The sequence below is a fragment of the Molothrus ater genome, chromosome 4, assembly GCF_012460135.2.
Source record: "Molothrus ater isolate BHLD 08-10-18 breed brown headed cowbird chromosome 4, BPBGC_Mater_1.1, whole genome shotgun sequence".
NCBI lineage: Eukaryota > Metazoa > Chordata > Aves > Passeriformes > Icteridae > Molothrus > Molothrus ater.
Genome location: NC_050481.2, coordinates 16,947,756 through 16,954,351, shown reverse-complemented (window position 1 = coordinate 16,954,351; position 6,596 = coordinate 16,947,756). Strand labels below are relative to the sequence as shown.

Here is a 6,596-nt window from a genome sequence, read left to right as displayed (position 1 = left end):
TCATGGTGCCGGGCCAGCGGCACACCAGCTGAGGCCACGGCTGGCAGCAGCACGGGGGACACCATCCCGCCGGCGCTCGCCGCCCCGGGTGGCTCCGCAAGGCCGCTCTGGGCCGGGCGGGCCTCGCCGCGCTCCGCCTCCCCCGGCACCGGCGCTGCGGCGGGAGGGACGGGGCGGGACGGGGCGGGAGCGGCGCTTCCCGGCGCTCCGCCCGCCGCCGGCACAGTCCGTGCGGAGCCGAGCCGTGTGTCCTGTGCTGTGTCGTGGGTGATGAGTGCGTGAGAGCCATAAAGCAGCGTCTGGGGCCGGGAGCGCCTGCCATTTCCAGGTACAGTCCGTGAGTCTGCGGTGCGTCTTGTCGGTCCGTCCATCCATTCATCCGTCCATCCATCATCTATCTATCTATCCATCCATCCATCCATCCATCCATGTCTGTCTTGTTTGCCAGCCCCGGCAGGACAGTCTCATTCCTCCTGGTGTTTAATCTCCTTCCTGGCTACCCGGTTCTGTACGGACAGAGCTACTTTTTGGGGGGTATCAGCATACTGGGGAAGACTTCAACCCAGCAGTGGCGGTGCAGTGCTTGGGTCCTTCTCCTTATCTCCTTCTCTATAGTAAGATAGAACAGAGTCCTACAACTGCACGATGTGGTTTGTTTTTTTCCGTGGCTATAATCCTTGGAGAAGCTTTCCCTGCTTTTCTTTACACGCGTCAGTTCAACTGATCGCTGGTTTTCTTGGGGGGGAAGGATAAAAAAAAGCACTGATTTACCAGATTGTGTTTGTAGGGCTGAGTAAAATGGGGGTGTGGGCGGGATGTGTCTGTGTGTGTGTCTGTGTGTGTGTGTGTCTTTCGCTGGGCATCTGCCGAGTGTGAGTGTGATAAAACTTCAGGCTCCTGCGCTGTGTGGGGCGGCAGCAGTTCAGGGGTACGACGCGAGTGAGGACTCTTAAATGACCCCGAATCAGTGTTAAATGACCCCAAATCAGTGTTAAATGACCCAAGACCAGTGCGTCAGTCCGGACTGTAAACTAAGGCAGCCCTAACAAGCAGTGCCTCCCAGTCTGCCCGTGTGTAAAGCTAAATACAACACAGGGGATGAGGAACTCTTCCAGAGAAGCTCTCCTGAACAGAGCGGAGGAGGGCTGGCTCCTCTCAAAGGGCAAGAATGGCCTGAAAAATCAAAAGAGCCGGGAACAAAGAGGTGCTCTGTACCTCAGGCAGCTATTTCTAAGCCAGGAATGTTGAGGGGGCTGCTTTCAGTGAGATTAGCGCCTTGGTGGGCTGAGATGTCATCTGTGCCATCTGTGACAAACTGGGACTTGGGCAGGCAGGACTGGGTCTCTAGGCTGTCTGTTTTGAAAGCTGAGAAGAGCTTTTTGAAGTACAGCTTCCTCAGGCTTATCTTAGGGCTTCCAAATGAGATGCCTTGGAGAGAAGCTGTTAATCAGCTGAAAATCAATGCTAAATATACTCAAGACAAGTAGCTAACTGATGAGCTGTACCGGAGAGAACTGAGACCAAACTCTGATTTTGGATAAGCTGAGGCCAAGCTCTGATTTTGGATAAGCAGTGGGGATATCACTCCTTTGAACAGCAGGACTGAAACACACCGCTGTAGGATTTGTTAAATCTTTGTAAAAGAGGAAAGAAATGACTGATTTAGCAGGGGTTAAGCTCACAGCTGTGCCACGCAGAGTAAAAGGCTTTTTTTATGTGGTGTGCTGAATCCCTGTTGGTTTGCATTCTCTGTGGTTTCTTTCTGCCGAGGTTTTGGGGGACATCTCTGTGTGTTGTTGCCCGTGCTCCGGCTGTGTGAGTTATCCTAACATTCCTCGGGGAGTGCAGGGTCACCGTGCCTGCTCCCGGCCTGTGGGGAGAGCTGCTGGCACACTGTGACAGGAGTGACAGGCACAGCTCAGCCCTGGAGCGTGATCAGTGAAGAAACATGAAAAGCTGGAAAAGCTGAGAATGTGTGGGGCTTTACTTTTCTAGCTGGGTGGTTAAAAAGTGAGGTTTTCTCGGGGTGAAGACAGGAAGGAGCTGTGTGTGGATCGTATTGCCAGTCTGTGCTGTACATCACTGTAAGGGTCTGCTGGTATACCCCAAAGGCTGTTTGGGATGCATTGCCTGCATTTCAGGGGAGGAGGCACAATCTGTGATTGCACATACTTAAGGATTTTTTTCAAATGTTAGTAAACACACAGGTGTACTCTGCAAGTACTGACAAGCGCCCTTTGCTTGGCATGGGTATGAGGGACTGAGCCACATCATCTAATAAACACTTTGATAGAAAATGAGCTTGTAAACAAAGCTTCCAGAAAGCATTTTGCAGCCACAGCAAGACAATACATTAATTTACAAACAGGAGGCAAAGACTCCAGCTGAAAGCTGCTGCTAATTTCTCCTCTGTTCTAGCTGCTGTAAGAAGTAGTATTAAAAAACTAAATTGCTACTGTGAGGAACCTGAATGGGTGGCATTTAGTATTGGCTGTATTTTTAAATGGGAAATGTGCAGGATCATGACAACAATCCAGCTCACTCTCCCTAGGCGGCTCCAGAATAGCACTGAATGACTCAGATCCATGCATTCTGGCTATTTTGGGTTTGATTCATCAAAATGCATCTTCTCCCCGGAATAAAATGTTGCCCAGGTCACCTTCCCCTCCCATGGGGTCAGGTACTCTGCCTGCTTCTGGTCACACCTGGAAATAGGGCCAGAAATGCCAGGTAACATACCTGCAGAGAGGAGCCTGGGAGCTGTGAGACCTTCAGATTCGTGAGGAGTAAGACAGAGGATAAATAAGCTTGAGTCAGACTGGGGAGTGGGGTATTCTCTGAGGTAATTGCTCTCATTGATACAAGGCCAGGTGCTTTCTGCATGAATGTAGCGTGCTGAACTGACAGTACTTGTCCATCAGGACTAGAGTTGATCCTCCCTTAAACATCCTGCAGGGATTCAGACGCTGTTAGGCCACGTTTGTAATGATCTTTTCACAGCCCAGCGTGGTGTCCATTTGCTCAATATCATACCTACTGGGTGGTGACTTAATAGCTGTAATTGTTTCAGGGCAAGGAGCGTTTGGCCATCGATTGCAAATCCCAGGGGTCCACCCTGAGTCGGGCACGGGAACTGCTGCTGGTCTCAAAGGCTGACACAAACCAGGCTGCTATGGCCCTGCCCAGACTGGGGGAAAAGATCTTTTCATCACTTTGGCTATAAGATGCTTCTCTTTGATTTCCCAAGGATTCAGTCAAGCTGATTGCAGACGACTGTTTACAAGTCCTCTGTGCCTCAGACCCAGCTCTGTGCTAGAAGCCACTGGCTGATACCCAGCCCAGATATAAATGGGTGAGAGGCAAGTGTAGCTGGTGTAGATATGGAGCTGTACTTCCTCTCTTAGCTGACAAAGTGCAACCATCCATTTTTATCTTCAATCTGGACATTGGAAAGTGTATTTTTGTTGTTGTTGTGGTGATGGTGGGGTGATCAGTTAATACTTTAACTCAAGTATTTCTGTTGCAGAAACTGAATATACTGCTTTCAACCTGCTGTATATTGAAGTGTCAGTAAAAATTCTGTACTGCTCATGGAAACATAAGAACTCAGTGACTGGGGAAAAAAGATCATATTAATTGTTTGCCCTAAAACCAGCAATTTTTCTGCATCATCTAAATGGCAGAGACATCTGGCAATGAGGTTTTAGGTAGAAACAGTTAAATGAAATTTAGTACTGTTATTTAACACTACAGCAGCTTGCTGTTGTAAATTATAACTTGGCTGCCTATTATGATTACAAAAGGGAAAGGTGTTTTCTTTTGAAGTGTCTGTAGGTAGCACCAAAAGGCCAAGCATGGGTGTCTGCAAAGAGCAACAGTTTTGGGATTCAGAAGATATCTTGCTTTGATGAGGTTGAAGAAGGAACCGTGTCAAGAGAGCTTCATGCTTAAGGCTAGTACCATGCTCCTGGCAGTAATATAAGATATACCTTCTGTACACCTTTTGAAAAAAGATCTTAGTGCTTAATGAAAGGAAATAACCCCATACTTATCCCTCTTTGTACTGTCAAGCAGAGGAATGCAGTAATGAGAAACTGACTAAAGCCACGTGAGGAGCTTGTAGCAGAGTCAGAAGCAGATCCAAACTACCAGGTGCCAGGTCTAAGCAGTGAAATAATGCCATAATAATTCTGTTTTCTGTGGATGGATATGTGAACAGCTCTTGATGAAGCTGGTTATCCCTCTGAAATGGTCCAGAACTGTGCTTAGCTACTGCCCATGCCAATAGAGAAGGTGGATCTTCTGGCTTGGATCACCTAGGGTGGGTTAGGATTACATTCCTGTCACATCCCAAGGTTCACATCCCTGCCACATGGAATGGATCACACTCCCCAAGGTTAGTGAAAGTCTAATACCACAGTGATTCTCTTCTGGTAGTAGTATAGGGGAAACTGCTCCCATTTTTGTTGAAAACATCAGATTTCAGTTTTGTCAGTTTGAAGTATGCAGGAGGCACAAAGTATGCTACAGAAAGGATGCAGAGTGCAGAACTCTGTAGATACAGAGCTACAGGACCCATGTCAGAGTTCTGATTCACTAGTGGGGTAGCATAGCATGGTGGCATCACAGGCCCCATCTGTCCACCCCACCCCACACCCCATTCCTGGACATCTCAGCCACCGTGAATCAGCTGCTGAATCACTGGTTTTACAGTGTGATGTTTTGGAATAAAACATCACTGCTGTTCACTTGCCTTCAAACTCCTGACCTCAGAACTGCAGCAGCCCATCAGCTGAGTGAGGAGCAGCATCCCAGCTGCCCCTCTGCAGTGGGGGAGCCAGGCTGGTGAACTCCTCCAGGCTCTGGAGCTCTTCTGCATCCTGCTGGTGGATGGCAGCCCTGACAAACCAGTCTGCAGCTTGCTGAGTAGAGAGGTGAGATTTTAGTGTTTTAAGGCTGTAATATTTAAGAACAAATGGCAAAACTGTTCTGTGCTTCACTGAGTCCAATAAGGGGAATGCTTTGCTTCTAAAATCCCCACCCTGCTTCAGTAAGGTAAAGAACTGGAAGGTTTTAGTAGCATTCTTGCTTTCAGTGCAGCTGTCAGCTCAGAAATTTTGGTAGAAAAGAGTAGCTATATGTGTTGTCTGTATTTTAACATGGGAGGTGTTTCATTGCATCTTTTGGCTGGCCTGAGACTCTTGTGCATCTTTTTCCTTTTCATTCATTATGTAAATCCCTCAAATTTTACAGAGTCACTATGGAGAATGCAACGGACTGAACTTTTCTAGAATCTCTTGTGCCTTCTGACATTTAATTACTGCTGTGCTAATTCATCATGTCACTTTATATTATATACTTATCCTGTTTATTAATGTTTTAAACCTCTTTTCTGAAACTAGGATTAGCAAAAAGATATACAAGGTACAAAATCCCCACATGTATATGGGGAAAGCCTTATTTTGCATTCAAATGATAAAAGAACAGCATCCAAATTACCTATAAAATTAAAAATAACTTAAAATGAACTTAACAAAAAGACTAATCAGTCACTAATGGAGCATGCTTCATATCTTTTTAAATAATTCTGGTCTCTTCAGTTTTTTAACCTACAGACAGAAGTCTCAGCAGCATTGTGGTCATGGTAAGAGACAAGTGCTTTAAGAAATTATGTTATAGGTGTGGCATCCTTTTAGTGTCTTGTGTTTCAAGGCTGTTGCTTTTGTGTGTCCAGCAACACGGCCAAAGTGTATCATGTGTTTTGTTTGGGAGGAACACATGTCCTGTCCTCACCCTGGACTGAGTAATTTTCCTGCAGCTGGGATTTTTGCTGTGATGCAGTCTGCCTGCATGTGCTCCTCTGGCACTGCAGCAATGCTGTCACAGCCACTTTCAGCATCATTACACTGTCTCTCTCTTCCTGCCCCACTGAAGAAGAGGATGGGGAAGGATAGAAGGGGAGCTGAGTTGTGGGGCTTAAGCAGGGGACATGGATTTACAGCACATCAGCAACAAGAGGAACTTGTTTGTTTCCTTCCCTTTTTCTATGCTTGCAGATTTGGAGAAATTCAAGCCATTCTTAAATGCCCCACAATGTGCCTAATGCTCCCAAGTAAACCCACAAATGTGTTCATGCCCATCACACCTTTGCTGTTCAGTATCCAAGGACTTAAATTTCGAGTCATTCAGGATTCACTTAATTACTGTGCCAAAGTTCTCATACGTGAGTGATCAGTCAGCAGTGCTGCATCTGACCTTCCCAAATCATCAGCTGGGTCTATTTATAGACACAAGAAAAATGCACATTCAGGAGGAAAATGCCCCTACTTGAAATTCAGTTCCTGTTTTATTCTTTGCTTACTGGCGTTTTTCATTTTCCTTTGCAGCTTATTGTTGCCTGGGTGATTTTTGGAAAACTTTACAAAATTGTTCATCCTCTGCTGTTTTAGTGAAAACAAAAGAGTGCTTTAAGGCTGAGTCAGGTTTCTTACATGCACCTCAGGTCTTTTCTTGCCCCACCAGCAACTGTGCAAGGTGTATTTTCTATTGTTATGACATTGTCCAGCATGGATAGTTTTGGTCTTCTTCCTCTGGGC

The 6,596-nt window shown here is 46.6% G+C and overlaps 1 protein-coding gene across 2 annotated transcripts in view; it reads left to right on the top strand.

Moving 5' to 3' along the window:
* Nucleotides 1-218: 218 nt before the first annotated feature.
* Nucleotides 219-6,596, top strand: part of RASGEF1B (RasGEF domain family member 1B) — a 28,733-nt gene continuing 22,355 nt past the window's right edge. For both annotated transcript variants that reach the window (XM_036382750.1, XM_036382749.1), the window contains exon 1: nt 219-328. The gene's annotated coding sequence lies outside the window, so the exon portion shown is untranslated. The remainder of the gene's footprint in view (nt 329-6,596) is intronic.